Genomic DNA, 21,235 nt, shown 5'->3' with positions numbered 1-21,235 from the left:
ATATATATATAGTGAATATCTTTCTGTCTCTGCATAGATTAGAGCATTTGGAGTTCTAATGCTGCCATTTAGTAATCTCTTTAAAGCAAATAAATAGACTTTTTCAATAATACTTTGATCAGCCATCAGGCCCCAGACCTCAGAAGCATATGTGAGCATAGGCTGTATTTGGCTATCGAAAAACTTGAAGAATACTGGTGGGGATTGGTCGCCAATTGTCCACAGCAAATTTAAAATGGAAAGAACCCCCATTTAGCTCGAATAGCCATGTCTTCTAATGCATATGAGAAAAGTGAGACCTGTTGAAAATATAATACCAAGATATTTATCGCTGTTGACAATCTCTAGCTTATGGTCATCATAAGACCATTTCTCTTTTGATGAAACATAACCACCAATATGAATATAACTATCTTAGATTTGTCCAAATTTACATAGAGACCAAGGTTTTTAGCAGAGTTCCTCAAGATATTCAGTTGTTGCTGAAGGCCAGTTACGGTGCAGGATAAGAGGATGACATCATCTGCAAATATATATATATATATATATATATATATATATACAGAGAGAGAGAGAGAGAGAGAGAGAGAATGACACTGGCACTGAAAGTGCTCTTTTGTCATTGGCAATACTATCCTTTTGGCAAGAGGGTCAATTTATAAATAGACAAAAATAACAGTGACAAAAATGAAACAAACAAAAACTGCATGAGAGAGAAATAAGATGGGAAAAGCAAATATTAACTATTCATGATTGAAATTTGCAGTCTCATCCAGAAGTTTAAGACGATAACGGGGCCCGGGGTTCTTAAACATTGAAACTATAACGTTCCATTTGAAAAGATAGTAGTTGGGTATGCTCACTACACACCATGTTTGCACTGGCAACTACACACACTCTCACATAAAGAGAGAGACAGGCAGAGAGAGGGAGAGACAGAGGAAACTCTTTTTCATGATAGTGGAAAACGACTGTGATCGCGAAATTGTTCACATCAGGTCTTCACATCAACTGTTACCTTTTGCATAGTTTCCAGCACGAATTTTCTTTCATTTGAGCGGACAGCATTTCCATAATTCCTCCTCACAGCCACAAGGTGACGGTTCAGTAGTTCAGATGTAGTGGAGGGCTCGTTGAATTGGCATGCTGTTGGCATTCCATTGGGTGGTGGCTGTACGCGTGCAAGATGCGTGCATGTTAATGAGTTTGGCCTTTGGCCGCACACCATTGGCTGATGGCTATTCGCGTGTAAGAGGCGTGCATGGTAATGAGATCAGCCTTTGGCCGCTTGCCACAACAAGGAAGGAGAGATTATTTTCCATTTGGGGATATCGAAATAGATACCAGCGGTGTTCTAATATGTTTGGAATTGAGGAAAAGGGGATTCGAATTTAAAGGAAGGAAAACAACACGAAGAGAGAAGGGAAAGAGAGAGAGAGAGAGAGGCAGGCAGACAGACAGAGACAAAATTACACCCAGACAAACACGTGTGTGGTGTCTGGAACGGCACAGAGATGTCAATTGTTTCGCAGCAGACATGGTAAAGGAGAGGACAGACAACAAACCATTGGCTTCACCGTTCCCTGATTGCGGCTCTTGTTATCCTAGCGCTGTCGTCATTAACGTCTGGGTCTGCTTCGTCAGTCTGTTTGTCTGTCTCAGTTTACTTCTCTCTGTGTCTGTGTCTGTCTGTCTGTCTCTCTCTCAGATTGACTGGCTTTGTACCGGTCGAGCTCTGTCATGTGCTTCCTCTTCACTCTCTCTAGTCTTTCTACTAGCTATCTGTTATATGTGTGTATGCATATCTGTCTATTTATCTATCTATGTATGTTTCCCCCTCCTACCACTCCACCCTCAATCTCTGTCTCTGTCTCTGTATCTTTCCCTTCTTCTTCACCAGCAGTTTTCCGTTTGCCTTTCTGTCTGATGCTCCTGCGTGTTTGTGGATGAATCTTTATGCTGAAATGTAAACTCCAGCATGAATGTCATGGAACAGTGTCTTAACTTGTTCACATTTTTACGATGCTATCATTAGTTATAATTTTATTAACAGCTTAGTTATAAGACCTCCAGAAAGATATTTACAGTTTGATAATCAGTTATGGTGCATAGGCTACCTGTGAGATTATGAATTACCATCGACCACTCACGAGAGATTGTGCCCCCGTGATCATCATTATATAAACTTTGAGCGAAGCAATTCAAACGGATGAGACTGAATTGGGGGAACGGGGATTGGGGGTGTCGGAGGTTGGGGTGGGGAGCAGTCTGTAAGATCTCCTGTATTGATCTGTTAGGGCTGTGTTTGAACAGTCGAAGCCATTTTCTCTCTTTCGCAAAGTTTGTCAATCAATACGACCGTTTTTGCGCACCTGCCGACGAAACCGCTGAAGCTTTTAAATGACCAGGTTTAATACAGTGCAGTTTTTCTTGTTCCTGCTCCAGTTACTTTTAACAAGTTTGAGCCATTATCGTGTCAACAGACGTATAAGTGTCGTATCCAACATGTTCAAATGTGGGTTTTTGCATATTGCTTTCTATTGTATTGTAATTATATTGTGTTACTTTTTGTCACAACAGATTTATCCCTTCTGTCGGGAGAGATAACGCCGCTAGCAGTGTAGCGACACCCATACATTTTTTATCTGTCTGGAAGTGTATTTGTTTTACTATCAGTGGGTGTTGTTATGCAGAATTTTGTCAGGGACAACCCTTTCGTCGCCTTGATTTTTCTTTCAACAAGTACTAAGCGCACACTACAGAGGGGACTATGTTTATCGTCGCATTCAAAAGACTGCCACTCGTGATCTTATGGAAGTGGAGTAAAAAAAAAAAAAAAATCCATCCATATATATGTGGGCCTCAAACCCGTGGACACTAGTTTCCCACTCGGGCGCTTTACCAGTAGGCCTATAGCAGGGCACCGCTCCGCACGTATGTTGGAGTTCTTCACTTTGGTTGGTTAGCACGAGTGGAAAGAGGTCTGATGAACTATCCACAGCGCGAAACAGTTGAGTCTGACGATTAGTTGATGCAGTTACACACAGATCTATTCTTTGGTTGAACTATGTAACGGGTCATGGACTACTCGTTTGGACTTTTAAAACCCTTGTCCTATTTTCTTATCTGTCTATGCCAGTCTATCATTGCATGTCTGAGAGCATATCCCGCTGCCGGCGTGCTCGTCTGCGAGCCATCCTAACTGTTTGTCTTTTCCATAGGTATATCCAGGCTGTCTCTTCATTTTGGAAAAGAAACTGTAACATCTGGCAAACATCTTCTTTTATAAATCCGATATCTACACTGATGTTTCCTTGATAGTTCTCTGCTGCCTGCAGGCTAGAGACATTTCCAGATAAGCTAAAAGGAACTTCACAATGTTTATGCACTCTTATCAATCTATCTATCTATATATATATATATATATATATATATATATATATATATAAACTTGGCATGGATTTCGCACATCGGGAATGTATGTTTGTCAAACCAAACTCGAACACTTAATGAATGAAAAGTAAGCACAAAATAACGTTAAAAAAAATCCAGGAACGGAAGTGACACTCGATACAAACTACGGGGGACACTTCAAAGTGAAGGGAAAATAAACACTTAATTATAGAACGTAAAAAAATAAATATTGAATTCAGCAGACGAAGAATCCTACTCCGACACATGGGGCCACAGTCTAAGGGGGCGGGTAGCCAATCATATCCGAGATTCCCGTACTCCCAACCTATCGTCGCTTCCAGAGAGGGGACAGCTTCGACCCGCACACACACACACACACACATGCGCGCGCGCGCCGCGTAACGCCCCTGGGCAACTCATTTATTCCAAGAGTCCCGAGATAAAAGACGTGATTGACTGATTGTTTGCTTGATTGATTGATCGATGATCCCCTGGGACCTATGAGCCTGAGGACCCGGATGGCGGGGAGGTGGTGAGGGAGGGAGTGAGGTGGATGGGGTTAAAAGTGTGTGTGGGAGGCGGGCGGAGATGGGTGGGGGTGGGAGTGGATGCTGGCCTGGAGAAAGCGGTATATACATTGAATGAATTCAATCTGGCCAGCCACTCACACACTACTTCCAGGAGGATTGATTCGACGCTGAGACGGGGATGGATTGAAGACTTTGGTTGAGGATGGGGTGCTGGGGAATGGGGGGAGGAGGGGCTGCGGGGGGAGGCGGGGGGGGGGAGAGGTAAGGCGGAGAAGGGGGTGGAGGTTGTTATTGGAGAAGGGAACGATAGAGGAGAAGAGGTTATGGGTAAGGAGGGGGTGGAGGTAAGTGGGTCTGGATTGATGGTATGGAGGTCAAAGAGGAATGATCACGTGTTACTCTACCCCCTCTTCCCCCCCTCCCCACACACACCCTCTCATCGCCCTCAACCCCTCTTGGGAGGGCGTGATGAAGTCTATCATTCACTGATTTTTTGTTTTTTTGTTTTGCTCTGTGTGTGTGTGTGTGTGTGTGTGTGTGTGTGTCCGCGCGCGCGTACGTATGTGCACCTCTCTCTCTCTCGTTCTCTCTATGTCTGTCTGTCTCTGTCTGTCTCTCGCTGTGCGGTTGTATGTGCGTATATGTTTGTGTACGCGTGATGTGTGTGCATACGTAGGTGTGTGCACAAGCTTACATGCATGTTCCTACGTGTATGTGAATGTATACGTAGGTTACATGTTTGTGTGAATCACGAGAGAGAGAGAGAGAGAGAGAGAGAGAGAGAGAGAGAGAGGGCATTGTACGTGCGTGCGTGCGTGCGAGTATACATTTCATAGACTTTCCTTAGTGGCTGTCTTCTTTGGGAGGGGGCTGGGAGGAGTGTGATGGGTGTATGGAATTTGCTCTGCGATGTATTTTTTTGTGACCTAGAAAAGGGAGAGCTCTGCGACATTGATCTGCTTACGTCATGGCCAGGTCTGGAAGCGTCTGCCCTCCATGTCGGTGACTCAGTTGCACAGTCAGTCACCAAGAAAACGGGAACATGACGAAGAAGGAAAACGAAGCAAAAGACCATTTTGATGTTGTAAGATGGAAGGTAGAAGGGAAGAAGAGGACGAGGGAAAGGCGTTGTAGAAGAAGAAGAAGAAGAAAAGGAGGAGGAAAAGAAGAGGTGAAGGAGAACAGACGAAAAAAAGAAGAAGAAAAATGGGGGGTTTGGGGGGTGGGAGAGAATAAGAAGAAAAACAAAGAACATGAACAAGAAGATAACTGTAAATCTCTTTCTTTTATTGGTCCAAAGATCAAGAAAAGTCAGATTTTAGCACTTTACACTTCAGGCATCGACGTCTCTTCGTCTCTTTGTCACTGTTTCTGTCTGTCTGTCTTTTCCTACCCCCTCTCTTTCTGTCTCTCCTTCCCTCTCTGTCTCCCCCACCCAACCCCCCCCGCCCCCCGCCCACCACCCCCACCCCCGACCGTCTCTCTCTCATAAAAAGGGATAGAGAAGGCATGTTTGCGGGATTCTAAAAGTGACTGAGGAGGAGGGGGTGAGAAGAAGGCAGAGAGTGAGGGAGAGAGAGGGGGTGGAGGATGAGTGACGGAGGGAGAGAGGGAAAAGGCTAGAAGGAAGAGAATGAGGGAAGGGGAAGGAGTGAGAGGGGGTGTGTGGCAGAGAAGCAGAACATGGGGGAAAGAAATGACGCTTGGCGAAATTTGTTAGAGAGAGAGAGTTGAAACCATGAATCTTGACTCTTCATTGTTACATTTTTTTTTTCATTCCAGTCGCGGGCTCAGAATGACACCCACAAGCTGAACGATTCGAGTGTCAAAACGTAGTGAAGCGCACTAACAGGTTTCTGTCTGACCGCGCCCCACACAGGACGACAGTCCGGGGCACGTTCATCGACATCTGAAGGAAACAGCCTGTCTGCTCCGGCAGAGAACAGATGGCGTGAGGACGGCCGATGAAGCAGTACAGCGCAGTTAGCTGATCCCCTAATTTCTCAGGACTGCCTGTCGGGCAAATTGTGATCCGATTGCCCTGGGCAGAAAACATAAAGATAAAAAAAAAGGAACAGTGGGTGATGATGGGCTTGACAGCTTCAGGAAACTTACCTGCATGTTGTTTTCTTCTGAATGGCAGGACACGAGAGTCGTGCCTTTATGTCTAGGTTGTGCTCATGGCGTTTTTGCGTTGAGCTGAAAGACGCGTCGGTCTTTTAAGTCTTCATAGTAATGATAATGAAAACGATAACGATGACGATGATGCTCACGATGATGGTAAATATCGGGCAGATTCCTGCCCCCCCCCCCTCCCCCCACCCCCCGCTCCCCCTCCCTCCACCCACCCCTCCCTTTTTTTCTTCTTTTCTTTAAAAGCAGATAAATGGATATAGACACACCGGCCGGCATGCCTTGACGCTTCTTTGAGATTGTAACTGAAACTGGCGTATGATGTTTATATTTGTGTAACTTCTTAATGATAATTACAGATGACGATGATGATGATAATGCACACTGGTAGTAATGCTGATAACAGTGGCTATTTTCGGCACCGAATCTCACATGATGCAGTGATTTACTTCTTGTAAAACAACAGAATTTTACATTTCTTGAGACAAAAAACATCTCGCGTTGACGTGTCTTCCTGATCCTAGATGAAAACGTTTGAAAACGGATAATGACATGATGTTGTGAGGTTTGTCAGAAAGAAAAGAATTAGCGCCGCAACAGCGGAAGAGATATTGATCGCTTGAAGAACGCCCGTGTTGGCCCAGAATAAACCCTTTGTTGTTGATAATTAGTTGTGTGATCTTAGTGATTTGTTGTGTGATAAGACGCAGGTTAAAGCCGTGAAAAAGAAATTATCGTCTGAGTTGACGGAGCGTAATCTTGGAAATGGTGCCCCCCCCCCCCCCTTTTTTTTTTTTTTTTTTTTTTTTTTAAGAACACGTTAGTGGTTTTGTTTGTTGGGATATGTCTGTCTTTTTGTGTGTGTTTGTTTTCGCCAGAGGTTTCTTACTGTTTTGTCGTTTTTTATTTATTAAGTTTTGTCCTTTTTTGTTTTGTTTTGTTTAGTTACTCTTATCCGTTTGAGCTTAATAAGTGAAAGGTTTGAATGTGGTTTTAATGGAAGGTAACCTTTCTTGTCAAGTACAAAACCATTCGATTTAAAAGAGTACGTGGTATGAAAATGGAATCATTTCGCACATTTAGTGTGTCGTAAGTCATATAACCTTCTTGTCAGGAATGAAATCAGAGTTCCATTTAAAGGAGCGCGTGGTATGAAAATGGAATCATTTCACTCATTTAGCGTGTCGTAAGTCATATAACCTTGTCAGGAATGAAATCAGAGTTCCATTTAAAGGAGCACGTGGTATGGAAATGGAATCATTTCACACATTTAGCTTGTCGTAAGTCATATAACCTTCTTGTCAGGAATGAAACCAGAGTTCCATTTAAAGGAGCACGTGGTATGGAAATGGAATCGCTCCGCACATTCAGCGCGTCGTAAGTCATATAACCTTCTTGTCAAGTATAAAACCAGGGTTCGATTTAAGGGAGCACGTGGATGTAAATGGAAACTTTCCACACATTTAGCGCGTCGTAAGTCCTGTCTGTATTGGGAGGGTGATTGAATCAGGAGTTGGGGCTCTTTCGAAATCTTTTCAAAGCAGAATATTAAATACAATGAGATGGTGAGGCACTCTCTAGTTCAGCATTGTTGAAGCGCATGATGTCGTTGATCGCTTTGATAACGTTCCAAAATAGATTCTCTGAAAATGTTGATAAAATGTGATGTTGACCGTATAGAGAGCATTCATGTGCCGCTAAATCGAATTCTTGGGAGATGTTGCTAAAATGTTTTTGATGTGATGTTGATCTCTTTTAGGACACTCCTCTGTCCTCAAAATATTCTCTGGAAGATGTGGGTTCAAATGTTGTGATCACATGCTGTAGGTTTAGGAATGTGCACTGGTTCCAGAATCAAGTATCTGAAAAAGGCTGTGGTCAGAATTTCATCGTTTAAAGTACGCTCTATGTTCCCAAATCTCGTGACAGAAAGAAAGAGGAAGCTTGTACATGCTTCAGACACCAGGCAGGGAAGTATTAAGAATGTCATTTTCGACTTATCCACATCACATGAGAAGCAAATCCTGCCATTCTGACTTGATCTCTCATGGCATCAGAAGATGGGATTAAAATTGTACGATCCACGTTCCCATCCGTCATCTTTCCCGTACGTGTGGGATTTATCGATATCCACATACTTACCTCGGGTTGCGGTGAAGGGAAGGGGGAAGGGAAATGACACAGAACGATCCCTTTTCTTCTCTCTCTCTCTCTCTCTCTCTCTCTCTCTCTCTCTCTCTCTGTATATATATATATATATATATATATATATATGGGGAGAGAGAGATATTTCAGTTTTGTTTATTTATTTGTTTTGGTCGACATGACCTCTTTCCCGATATTCCCATTCCCTTTTTCACACATACACACACACACACGCGCGCGCATGCACGCACACGCACACACACACACACACACACACACACGAGCACGCATGCACACGCACATTACTTTACCCCAAAGGTCATCTCCAGAGGTACCGCCGACACTCATAGCGGGAAGTACACTCTCTCCTGTCCTGGAGTGGACATGAACAGTCTAGCCTCCCAGCAACCGCGCTGTATTCATGAGATAAGGCGGAGATGGCTCTGGATTTTTACCAAATGTGTCTGCCTCTGCAGAGACATTATTATTATTATTATTATTATTATTATTACCGTTGTTGTTATTTTTATTGATATATATATATATATATATATATATATATGTATGTATGTATCATGTTATCATGTTATTGTTATTCATTTTTCGTTGAATATAGCCGTCGTGTATAAAATATACGATAAAGTAAAGTGAACTATTATTCAAAGTGGCGGACAGTGTTGTTTGGACATTAGCGGATTATTCTACGAATGACCTTTTTTGCAGAGCACATAAGGAAGGAGGAAAGGAGGGAGGAATGAAGGAAAGAACTGAGAAAGGAAGAAAGAAGAAAAGAGAGAGGGCGAGAAAAAGGGGTGGTGGTGGAAGACGGGAAGGAAAAAGGGAGAGGGAGAGAGAGAGTGGGGGGTGGGGGTGGAGAATGAATGAAGGAAGGAAATAAAACAAAAGTAAAGGGAGGGTAGGGTGGAAAAGAATTAAAAAAAAAAAAGGAGTAAGGAAAAGATGGGAAAAAAGACATCGGGATAAGATGGAAGGATATGATGAAAGGAAGAAATAATAGAAAGGAATAAAATAAGGGATAGTGAGTAAGGAAAGAAAGAGTGATAAAAGGAATAAGAAAAAAAGAAAGAAAGAAAAGATTAAGAAAGAAAGAAAATCAAGTGGTATGGAAATCTAGCATTGCTTGCTGTCACTCGCAGAACCCAACATTGTCTGTTTCGCATTGTCTGGATCTCTAATATGCAAATATATTCAGGAATGAAAAAAACATATTAACAAAAGTGCAAGGTTGGCTGTTTTGACTGAGTGTCGAAGAATGAATATTGCTTCTAAGCACGGAACTCAGTGTGGGTCTGTAATTTGTTTCGAGACATGTCTCAAAGAGAGAGAGAGAGAGAGAGAGAGAGAGAACTAATGTATCAATATGCTAATATCAAAAGGGATCGTATTCATTTTCATTTGTTTCTGTGTTCTCTATTTCATTTATTTTCTATTCATTTATTGTATCTGATTATTTATTCGTTTGTTTACCAATTCACTTTTGCATATAATTATTATAATTGTTGTTATTGTTGTTGTTTTATTTTAATTTGGTCGCCTTTTCAGCCAGAGAAAATTAATGCATCAGGCATGTTATTTTCAGTACAGATTTATTTATTTGTTTATTCATATATTTATTTACCAGCTTGATTGTTTATAGCTTCCTATTATTATCAAAGTTTCGCACAAAGATATTGCATTCACTTGGGTTTTTTTGTTGTTTTTTTTCGTGTTTGCGACGTATTCACCGCGTCTTTGCACGCATGAATATCAAATGTATCCATACATGCATGGTGAGTGAGAAAAGCCTTTTCCCACACTGACGTTGCTGTGTCGATCTCTGAGGCTTTTTAGTGATTCTGTTAACCCAGTGTCTCTGAAATGTACGTGGACGATTTTTTTTTTACATCAGCATGTATATTTCGTTTACAGGATTTCAGCTTTCAGTATAGCTTTGTTCATTTCTGTTTATTTTCGTAGCGTTTTGACTATGAAACTCTTTGAATTTGGTTTTTGTTGTCTGAAATGTGTAGCTCATCATAGCTCAAACATTCCTGTTTTACTCTCTCGATCCATACGAACGGCAAAAGAGGCGACGATGACATCGGTTCGCCGTTACTGACATCATTAATTTGTCGCAAGCGGAAGGTTCTCACACCGAAGAGGTGGATGGTGACAAAGAATCTCGCTTGTCTAACTGACAGTAGGTAAAGTGTGGGCTATTCAGACACCCGCTGGACATCAGATGTCTGGACGTCTGTGAAGGGAAGGAAGGGAAAAGACTAGCCGTTCCGAGCGAGTTATTGGTCCTTGCGACCACCCGTGCTCTGGCTCTGGCTCTGGTTCTGGCTCTCTCTCTCTCTCTCTCTCTCTCTCTCTTTCTCTCTGTCAAGGCAAGTGCTTTTCCATGTCTTTCGCGTGCAGTGCTTTCCTTCACAGTCCAACTCAGATTTTCCCCCCTACCATTGTCAGGATGTTACCTTTTTGCTGACAATGGTATTTCTATCCCGCTTGTGGCATATACATCATCAGCTTCATAGACGTGAATGCTACACAACATATTGCGCCTTGAAACACGCAGACCGTTTGAGTTCGAGTCCACCCACTGAGTTCTCCGTCGTGACAGACATTTCCCTACCTGAAATGATTAGTTGATGGTGTCATAATGCGTCATGATGGTCCTTATTGTTATCATGACGTGATATCGTCGCTCCCGGTTTTGTTTTGTTTGTTTGGTTTTTTGTTTTTGTTTTTTTTCGACCTTTGTTGGGACGGCTCAGTTCGACTCTTCTTGTAGTGTTCCACACCGTGCATAACTTCAACATTCCTCGTTGGAGTCTCACTGATGTTGCAGCATCACGCAACTTGACCGTGCTCCAAATGTACATCACGTCACCGTACATGATCATGCTGTGGGTGTTTATGGTGTCTCTCCCCTCTGCCTTTTTTAAAATCCATTCCCAAGGCACGTCTGCTTTCTTTATTTCAGTTTCAAAAAGGTATTGGAGCGTACGCGGGGTAAGGGGGGGTGACTCCAAATATCGAAGGTCAATCTCTTTCCTGTTAATGGTTTCCTACGCAAATTCATGACACGGCAGAGTAAGCATACAGCTGACTGTGACATGGATGAAGGTGGAAACAAAGAGTGGGATTGGGGAAAGATAGCAGGCATTAAAATACCATTTGTGACGAAATACATGGCACTAATCTCTCTCTCTCTCTCTCTCTCTCTCTCTCTCCTGTGTCCCGTTCTCTGGAGACATGTTATATAGTATACACATCATTACTTGAACAGAATTGTCATTGTCTGAAATTTCCTGGAGAAACTTACGATAATGAGGACTTGTACACTGATGACGTGAAAAGATGTTCGTGATTTAAAAAGCCCGCTATGATGAACAGGAAGATGTGGACACTTAGCAACGAACGACAACGGCTCGGGCCTTGCACAAAACTAAACTAGCCTCCTCTTGCGCTAACGATAACGGGCAGCGTTGAACGATGATAATACCAGATGACGATGAACACGATAACGATTTTTTGTTTTTTGGTCGCAAAACAACTCGTCGTTAAGTCCCTCTTCGAGCTGCAACACGACGAGATAAAAACCGGTTAGATCTCAGTTACTCGCTTCCAGAAGGGAGATAATAAAGCAGTTAGATCTTGGTTACCGCCCCAGGAATGGCGGCGAGGATGCGCGCGCGTGTTTAGTGCCCGTCATTATCAGACGTTGCCCGGATGGAAATGGGTGGCTCTTGGGATAACTAGGCAATAATCATCGTCTCTTAGCGCTCTCCGCTGTCGTCTGCAAGCGCGCGCGCATTGGCGCGTCAGCAGGAACAGTTCTTGCAGACCTGGCAACGGAGAAGACGAGTGGGGTGTGGGGAGGGGAACGGGGGGATATGGAGGTGAAATGGGCTTGTTCGGGAGGTGTTCTGGCTGATTTGAGTATGACAGATTGGAATTGTGGGGGAGAAGGGAGTGTGTGTGTGTGTGTGTGTGTGTGTGTGTGTGTGTGTGTGTTGTCTGTGTATGTGTGTGTCAGTCTGTCTGTCTGTATGTATGTGGACCATATTTTTTCCCCTGTATTCAGCTTCAGGAGTAAAGTTTGATGTCGGGAAACATGATATGCTTTTTGAAAATCTACACAGCAGTTGTGTGTCATTTTGTTTTGTTTTCATTGCCCCATCTTGTAATTTGTTTATTTTGAGTATAATGTGTGTGTGTGTGTGTGTGTGTGTACACGTGTGTGTGTGTGTGTGTGTGTGTGTGTGTGTGTGTGTGTGTGTGTGTGTGTGTGTGTGTTCGGCGGGGCGAAGGGTGGAGTGTGTATGTGTGTCTTCATTAGCAAGACAGACTGAGAGACAGACAGATAGAAAGACAGACATACAGACAGGCAGACAGACATCGATTCAGAAATTTGGAGCAGGAGCTTATCAGCTCTTCTTCTTCAAAAATTGCTCAAAACACGAATATACTGTCATTTACATACACAAACATGCACTCAATATTTTTTTCATGTTTTCCTCTGTGTCTTCTTCAGAAACGCGAAACGCAGTTTTGCCGAAATGAGTTTTCTATGTGTAGTTTCGTTTTTCAATTTAAAACAAAACGCGCAAGAAAACAACAACCCCGCTTTCTGAGTCATGTTTTGTATTGTATTGAACTGTAATGGCTGAACGAAGTGAAAGATTTTTTTTTTCTGTTTGGTATGGCAGGGGGTCTGTAACACAATCTCTTCCTGATAAATGAATAAGTCCAAAATCACTTTTGTCCGATAAATGAGTACGTTTTTTGCCGGACACATTTACAACTGTGCCGTTCTGACTGTGATGATATATGAACGCTTTTATCATGCTGACTTGTCGTTTCTGTTAGCAGGGCACACACACACACACACACACACACACACACACACACAAACACACACACTCACACACAGATGCCATTGGCAGATTTTTTATGCCCTTCCCAGTAGAACGCTAACCACTTCCTACCTGACTGTGCGACATGGAAATGCTATCCTCATCACCGTTATTACCTCCTCCTCCATCTCCTTTTCATCCTCCTCCTCCCTTCCGTCCTTTCTTCCCCCCGACACCGGATCCATCATCATTACTACACGGCAGTTATATTTCCACGAGGTGCTCTTTTTTATGTGATATATTTCCTCATTTATTCTTATTTTCTTGTTCTGTTTTTTTTTTTCTGTTTGTTTCCTCTTATATTTATTTGATTATTCATTCTGTAAATCATTTATCAGTTCATGGATTTATTCATTCTGCTGTCCATTTATGTCTCCATTCATTCATTTATTTATTGCTATTTTGCTCTTTTATTTATTGTTTGTTTAGGTATACATGGTTGTGTATGAATGTGTGTGTGTGTGTGTGTGTGTGTGTGTGTGTGTGTGTGTGTGTGTGTGTGTGTGTGTTTCATAAAACTGACTGATTGATTGCTGGTAGTGATCTGTCAGTGGCGGGAGAACAGAAGGCTCAAACTGTCCAGAACCAGAGTGTTAACTGATTAATTTTATTAGTGGTATATTAGCTCCTTGTGTTATGGTTTGTAGGAAGGTGTTTGTGCGTTAGGTTGAATTTTTCACTGACAGAATTGGGGTTGCGTGTGGAAGGAGGGGGAGATAAGTAGAGGGGCGGAGGAAGGGAAATAGAGAGAGGCAGACAGGCAGAGAGATAAACAGAAAGACACAGAGAGACAGAATGAAATTGGAACAGACAGACTAACAGACACAGACAGACAGAAATGAGAGGGAGAGGGGAGTGGGGTGAGACTCAACAAGAGCGAATTGTCACTGACATGATTTTTTTTTCATTATCATATTTAATATTTATCCAGACGCAACCTTAACCACTTCCTACATGACTGGAACATGGAGATGCTATCCTCATCACCGTTATTGCCACCTCCTTTACTCCCCTCCTCCCTCTCTGCATTCCTTTCCCTGACACCAGATCCGACATCATCACAACACGACTGAGGTTTCGTTAGCTGGGTTTTGAGAAAAAAGATATTTTTGTTGATTTTATTTGATTTTTCTTCTTCTTCTTCTTCTTCTTCTCAAGCTGGCTGGTTGATTGCTCTTTATGATATGTCAGTGGCCTCGGAATAAAACAACAGTAAACATGTCTTGGACCCGAGTATTTGTGTGTTGTGTTAGTGCCGAAGCGCTTGGCTTGTAGTTTGGATTTCTTACAAGCAATGTGAGTGGAGGGAGAGAGAGAGAGAGAGACTGACAGACAGACAGAAACATGAAGAGATAGAGTGAGAGACTGAAATTGAGACAAGCCATTGAAATGAAGAGGGAGAGAGAGGGGGTGGGGGCTGGATCAGAGAGAAGGATAGAGAGAGGGAGGGTGTACGTGGCAGAAACAAGGAGAAATGGGGACAGAAATAGGGAGAAAAGACCTGCAGGCTGAAAGACTGAAATAAGGACAGACAGGCTGAAATGGAGAGAGACATAGGGGAGAGAGAGAGAGAGAGAGGACAGACACACAGCCAGACAGAAAGACAAACAAGGCAATATGAGAAAATATTGGGGACTGAGAGAGAGAGAAGGGGGATTGAAAGTCAACACAGACAATCAGACAGAGACAAACGGACAGACAGACAGACACAGGACAAACATCTTCCATCGGAATGGTGCTTACCCAGACCTGGGGCAAAACATTGGTCAGAGAATGAGGTTCGACTTATTAACCACGTTCGTGACCCGCGTGCGCACACGCAAACGCACAAGCACGCACACAAATGCACGCTCATATGCACGGGTACGCACGCACGCACGCACACACACACAGACACACACGCACGCGCGCGCTCGCGCACATACACACACGCTCGCTCTCTCTCTCTCTCCCTCTCTCTCTCTTTGTCTCTCTCCGTCTCACACATACGCACACATTCAGACACTTCTCTCTCTGTCTCTCTCTGTCTCTGTCTCTCTCTCTCTCTCACACATACATACACATACACACACACACACTCTCTCTCTCTCTCTCTCTCTCTCTCTCTCTTTCTCCCTGTCTCTCTCACACACATACACACACACTGCGTGCACTCCCAGTTGTTATCCTTCCCCATTCGAGTCCGCACTCTACTCTGGATAAGAGCGGGCCGCTGAAAAAAAAAGTCAATAGAATAAGTTGGTTGCGCGCGCGCACGCGTGTGTGTGTATGTGTATGTATGCTTGCGCGCGCATGTGTAATCACTTTTCTTGTAGTCAGACTTTTTGTCATATTACATTAACTCTTCAGAACACATACAAATTGTCCTAAAAGAAAATTTCCATAACCGGTTTGTATATTACTATCTTGATTAGAACCTTTTGTTTTCAGATAATTATAAATCCAAATGATTTCTTATCTGAAGTCTGTAGATTCCATGCCCTGTCCCCTTCCCAACCCAAGTGCCCCCGCATTCCCGCATTCAAATAAATGACAGTTGAACGTTTGAATCTCATTGCGGATAACGAATATAAGTAGTTGTTGTTTTCTCAGTGTGGACTTCATGGACTGGGGGTGGCGCTTCATTACGGGCAGGCCGCTATGGCGTGTGTCTCCTGTTTGAATGATCTGTGACTTCCCCGTTTGGCCAGAGTGACACTAGTGCTGTGCGAATGTGCCATGATGCTGAAAGCGCGTTTACTGAAGTGTTTTCCCACTCTGGACTTCCTACTTACAGTTTCGGAAAAGCGTATTTTACTCCTACTTGTTGTGACCCACGATATCCACGATTTTTTGAAGAATGTTTACACCTGTTGTGGAAAACAACAACAACTTTTTGTGTACTGTAGTTATGGAACTGTAATTCGAAAAGAACAGTCGTTAACTGTGTCATCACTCCGGATGTTTTTTTCCACTGCTTCATTGAATTCGTCTGGCATTGCAGTTCCTGTTTCGGAACCGTCTCCGCAGATAACTCGTCTAGATAGGGACTGAGCAAAGACGCGACAATCGACACCATGCGGCACAAACAGCGGCATGAAAACAGAATCATCACATGCACAAAATCGACAAGATTGGCACAAGATTGGTCTGCATTCAGTGCAGTCAATAGACAAGAAGGCGGACTCCCTTCTATCTTGGAAACAGATAGAGCCATTCAAAGGGCAGTGATAAGGTGGCGGGTGCGCTCCTCGTCAGTATAGCTTTCTTTCTTTTTTTCAGCGGCCCGCTCTTATCCAGAGTAGAGTGCGGACTCGGATGGGGAAGGATAACAACTGGGAGTGCACACAGTTGTCGTCCACTTCAAGGATGTGTCTCTGAGAGAGTGGCCCATTTCTTTGCAAAAGACATAGCCAGAATAAACTCTTTCCATAGTATCGTTATTGCATTCGCCCTCATCTGTTGTATTATAATTATTGTGTCATATCGCATTGTATGGTATTACATTGCATTACATTGTTGTGTATCATTTGCAGTGTATTGTGTTGTATTTCCTTGCATGGCATTGAATTGTATTGCATTGCCACCTTTTAAATTCATTTATTTAAAACAAATCATTTTTAGGGTTCTTTTCCTGTTTTTATATGTATTGAAAATAAAACAATAAATTGTAGTTCTAGGGCAATAAAACGTGTAGTTCTGTAACGAAATACCTGTTTGATGAAAAGAAAACGGGGAGGTGCGCGAAACCTTGTACTTTTTATGCAAACCTTCCTTGGCTTTACCGCTTCGCTTGAACGATGTCTTTTTTGTGTGTTTCAGATTGCCAAGCCAAGAATTCGTGGAGTACCTGCAGGAACCTGAAAGCGTCTTGAGCTCTTAAGCGGGTGAGAACATTTCGTTTACTGTTTTCAGGATAATTGGGGTTGTTAGCAGGTGTGCTGGAGAGGTCATCTTTTCACTGGTAAACGATCTGGATTGCATTGTTCGCTGAGAAAAAGCTCGTTGTTGTGGATAGAAAGGGTTGGGGAACGTGATAACTCGGTGGTATCGAAAGGGAGCTTGGGAAAAGGCGATGTTCAGTGGCGTTGTGTGATGTAAACTTGGGGATGTCGACTGATCAATCGCGTGGAAAACTACCTTGGGGAAACACGGTGGCTGGATGATACGGAAAGCAAGCTTTCAGAAAACAAAACGAAAGCCCATTGTGTGGAAAATAAGCTTTGAGGAAAACGACAGGTCACTTGAATGGAAAGCAAGCTTTGAGAACTGCGAAAGGTCTTTTGTATTGAAAACAAGCTTTGAGGAACACAGTAGATCATTGGAATGGAAAACAAGCTTTGAGGAACACAGTAGATCATTGGAATGGAAAACAAGCTTTGAGGAACACAGTAGATCATTGGAATGGAAAACAAGCTTTGAGGAACACTGTAGATCATTGGAATGGAAAACACACACACACACACACACACACACACACTAACACACACTGTCTCTGTCTCTCTGTCTCTCTCTCTCGTCCTTAAGCCACAGGATTAATGGTTGATGAAAGGAGGGGAATTGACGTCACGCAGAGCCTGAATTAAAAGCCGCGGAAACTGCTGTCAGAAAACGGAAATGAAACTCTACCCTCCTTCCAGCCATAAAAACGTGATCAGTTGTTGTGAAGTGACGAGTTTCCATCCATCATCATGACTCTCAGAGAGAGAGAGAGAGAGAACACTGAAATGCCTTCCGTTTTTGTTTTTGTTTTTTGTTGTTGGTTTGTGTGTGTGTGTGTGTGTGTGAGTGTGTGTTTGTGCATGTGTGCGTGTGTGTGTGTGTGTGTGTGAACTGATGGACATGAGTCCAGTTTTCCAGTTGAAAGAAAACAGGACAGAATATTATCATTGCCACGTTTCAGTAAGTGTAAACACCCCAAGATGTTGAAGTATCATTGTCACGCACATGATTTTTTTTAACAAAGAAATAAAGATGGGAAAGAAGTTACCGGGAGGGTAGGAGAGGCGTGGTGAAAGAAGAGGAGAAGGAGGAATAACGGGATTAGGACAATAAGATGAGGCCCAGGAAGAGGGAAAAACAACAACCAACCTTCATATGATCTCAATTCAAAGAGCAAGAGAATGGCTTCAGCCTTCTTGGAAACTGATCCCACTCGGAACAAGAAAGGAACTCAACTGATCGGAACTATAACCAAAAAAAAACACAACAACCACAAAACCCACCAAAAAAACTGCACAAGATCAACACAAATTTTCGACAAATTGCACGCATGTTTGAAGCGAATTATTATTTCACAATTTAACAAAATTCTGTCAAACACACCAAATATTTACTCTTTTTTTTGACCGGATTGGAGGATTTCAAGAAAACGGTGTCATTTTTGATTCGCTTGAAATTGTTTTCCACAAAAAAAGATTGCTCGGGTCTTTTGTCCTTTATTGAATTTGCTTTCCAAATGGTTCTTTGTTGTTCTGATTGTAGTCTCGACAAAATCACGTGACATTCTTGATGAACTTGAAGGTTTTGGGTACAACATTAATATCAGCTAAGACCGGGTTGTTGGCATCGAAGATATATCAGCGTGGACATGGGCCAATTTATCATTTTTTGCTGATGTGTTGCATGTTATGTTTGCGTTCCAAACACTGCTGTTTTGATGTGCGATCTTCACTTCACAAGACCATCAACATTTTGTGTGCGCGCGAGAAGGCTATGGATACACAATACTTTTTACTTTGAACTGGTGTGTGCTGCTCATTAAAGTTCCATTCAAACCTTTTTTTTGTTGTTGCTCTTCTAAGTGTAGTCATCACGAATTTTCCCAACTAACTTGAAATGTATTCTGTTAGTTAAAAAAAAGGATATATATATATATTCTTGATTCACAAATCTACGAACGGCTTGTAAGTTTGTAGGAAATGTCAAAGCAGACTCGCGGGACAATAAATTGATTAATTCGAGCGAAAACAACTAATTTATTAACACGTTGCTTTTGGATCAGGACCAGTTTGCCTTGAATTTTGCTACTGTGCTGCTTTATTAACAAATTTGCGTTCCCATCATTACATTTTTTTGTCGCTCTCTGAGCAGTCTTCATCAAAATCATCGACCTGTCATCAGTAAGCGGGTTGTGGATGCGTCAGACTGTCACCTTGCTGTATGGAGGGAAAAGGTTTATGGGGGGTTGGGGGCGGGGGTTGGGGATGGGGGTCGGGGTGTGTGGGTGTTGGCTACGACGGATTGGTGATTGAGTTGCTAACGGCGGTTTCCATTTGAAAACTGTGCCCAACGGAAATCGATGGCCTCATTATCTATTTAACCCATAGAGACGGGGAGGGCGAAGACAACCGAGTTGGCGTGCACGCAAAGCACTGGCTCGCGGATTTTGTACGGTTTGAATACACTGGCGTATAATGTGCGTTCTGTCTCTTTGTTTCTTGTCTTTTTCTTTGTCTCTTACTTCTCTCTCTGAATTTGTCATTGCATCGTTTCACACACACATACACACACACACACACACACTCTCTCTCTCTCTCTTTTCATGGATCGGCAGAGGAAAAGCAAAATGTGTTCCAGCGCACTGTCAGTTCCAATGCACCCATAAAAACGCAGTATGACTCAACTTACATCCATGACCTCTCTCCAGATAAACTGCCCTTCTTTATCTGTGGACGGTCATAAAGACTGTGCCTGCCAGTGACCTTGATTTTCTGTCAAATGTCAAAACAGAAACAGTCCAAGAGAATTTGTTGATGTACTGGTGTCACCAATCCCAAAGTGAGCACGAAACTTTACCAAAGATATTTTGGTTATAATTAGCAGAGGGCGCATGCATTCTATGAACTTACCGTTCCCTCATGGGGATTCCGTTTTTTGAAGCTGTGAAACACTCCTTTGTATGGATTCGCCAAAATCACCCAAACCATTTGATTTGTTTAACAGGCTCGAGTTTGAACATTCCTACAATTTTTAGACCACTTGACCCAAATCAGAGACAAGGTCCATTTATCAGTTCTTTCAGGAGAATATCAAAATAAAGAATTTTGAAGGGAGAGAGGAAAGAGGGGCACCTTGGTCTTCCTTTCTTCCTTTATCCACTCATCCCCCATCCCTTCCGCTCACAAATAGCAGCCATGGAAAAAAGAAAGAATAAGAAATTTAAGTAAATCGATGAATATTGGCGTGGATCATTGGTTCTTGGAGGCATATTTTCATCGATTTGTCCTGTCTCTGATGATGATGATGATGATTGTGATGGGCATGTTCGTTTGTGATATTGATTACAGTGATGCAGCAGCACTTGGAGACTCCAGAGAGAGAGAGAGAGAGAGAGAGAGAGAGAGCAGTATTGAAAAAAACTGATGGATGTGTTCATCTGCCTGAAGGCACAGAGATGTTGCCAGCATCTTTTCACTGTTCCTTTTCCTTATAATGGATATGTTAGTTGTTTATTTTTCCTTTTTTGTGTGTGTATTCCTGCCATGTTCATTATTGTAACGCTTCTTAGAGAGAGAGAGAGAGAGAGAGAGAGAGAGAGAGAGAGAGAGAGAGAACAGTATTGAAAATCGGCAGATGTGTTTGTTAGCCTTGAGGGCTCTTGATCCTCCCCTTCCTTTTCAGTGTCTGTGCTCTCTCCTGTGTTTCTTCAAACTCTCGTCCCCTCTCCCTCATCCTTCTGTACTCCCCCCCCCCCGCCCCCTCCTATGCACACGTACTGACGTCTCTGCAAACCCCACCCCACCCCACCAAAAACTTCTTCGTTTGCTTCGTTCGTGGGCTGCAACTCCCACGTTCATTCGTATGTACACGAGTGGGCTTTTACGTGTATGACCGTTTTTACCCCGCCATGTAGGCAGCCATACTCCGTTTGGGGGCTGTGCATGCTGGGTATGTTGTTGTTTCCATAACCCACCGAACCGCTGACATGGATCGAACCGCTGACATGGATTACAGGATCTTTAACGTGCGTATTTGATCCCCTTCCTTTTCAGTGTCTGTCCCCTCTCCAGCAACAAAAATCCCACACACTGAAATGGAAGCTGTCACCATCTCATCCACTGGCCTGATCGGTTTGAGAGGCAATGTTTTCATTGGACGGTCCTGTCTGGT

At 42.9% G+C, this 21,235-nt stretch overlaps 1 protein-coding gene across 1 annotated transcript in view; it reads left to right on the top strand.

Annotated features, from left to right (window-relative positions):
- Positions 1-21,235, top strand: part of LOC143279524 (complexin-like) — a 307,086-nt gene that overhangs the window by 128,390 nt on the left and 157,461 nt on the right. The window contains exon 4 of the mRNA XM_076583586.1: positions 16,946-17,010. The gene's annotated coding sequence lies outside the window, so the exon portion shown is untranslated. The remainder of the gene's footprint in view (positions 1-16,945; positions 17,011-21,235) is intronic.

This window comes from Babylonia areolata, chromosome 2 (genome assembly GCF_041734735.1).
Source record: "Babylonia areolata isolate BAREFJ2019XMU chromosome 2, ASM4173473v1, whole genome shotgun sequence".
Lineage (NCBI taxonomy): Eukaryota > Metazoa > Mollusca > Gastropoda > Neogastropoda > Buccinidae > Babylonia > Babylonia areolata.
Note: the sequence above shows the minus strand (reverse complement) of the source record. Positions and strands in the feature narration are given on the sequence as shown.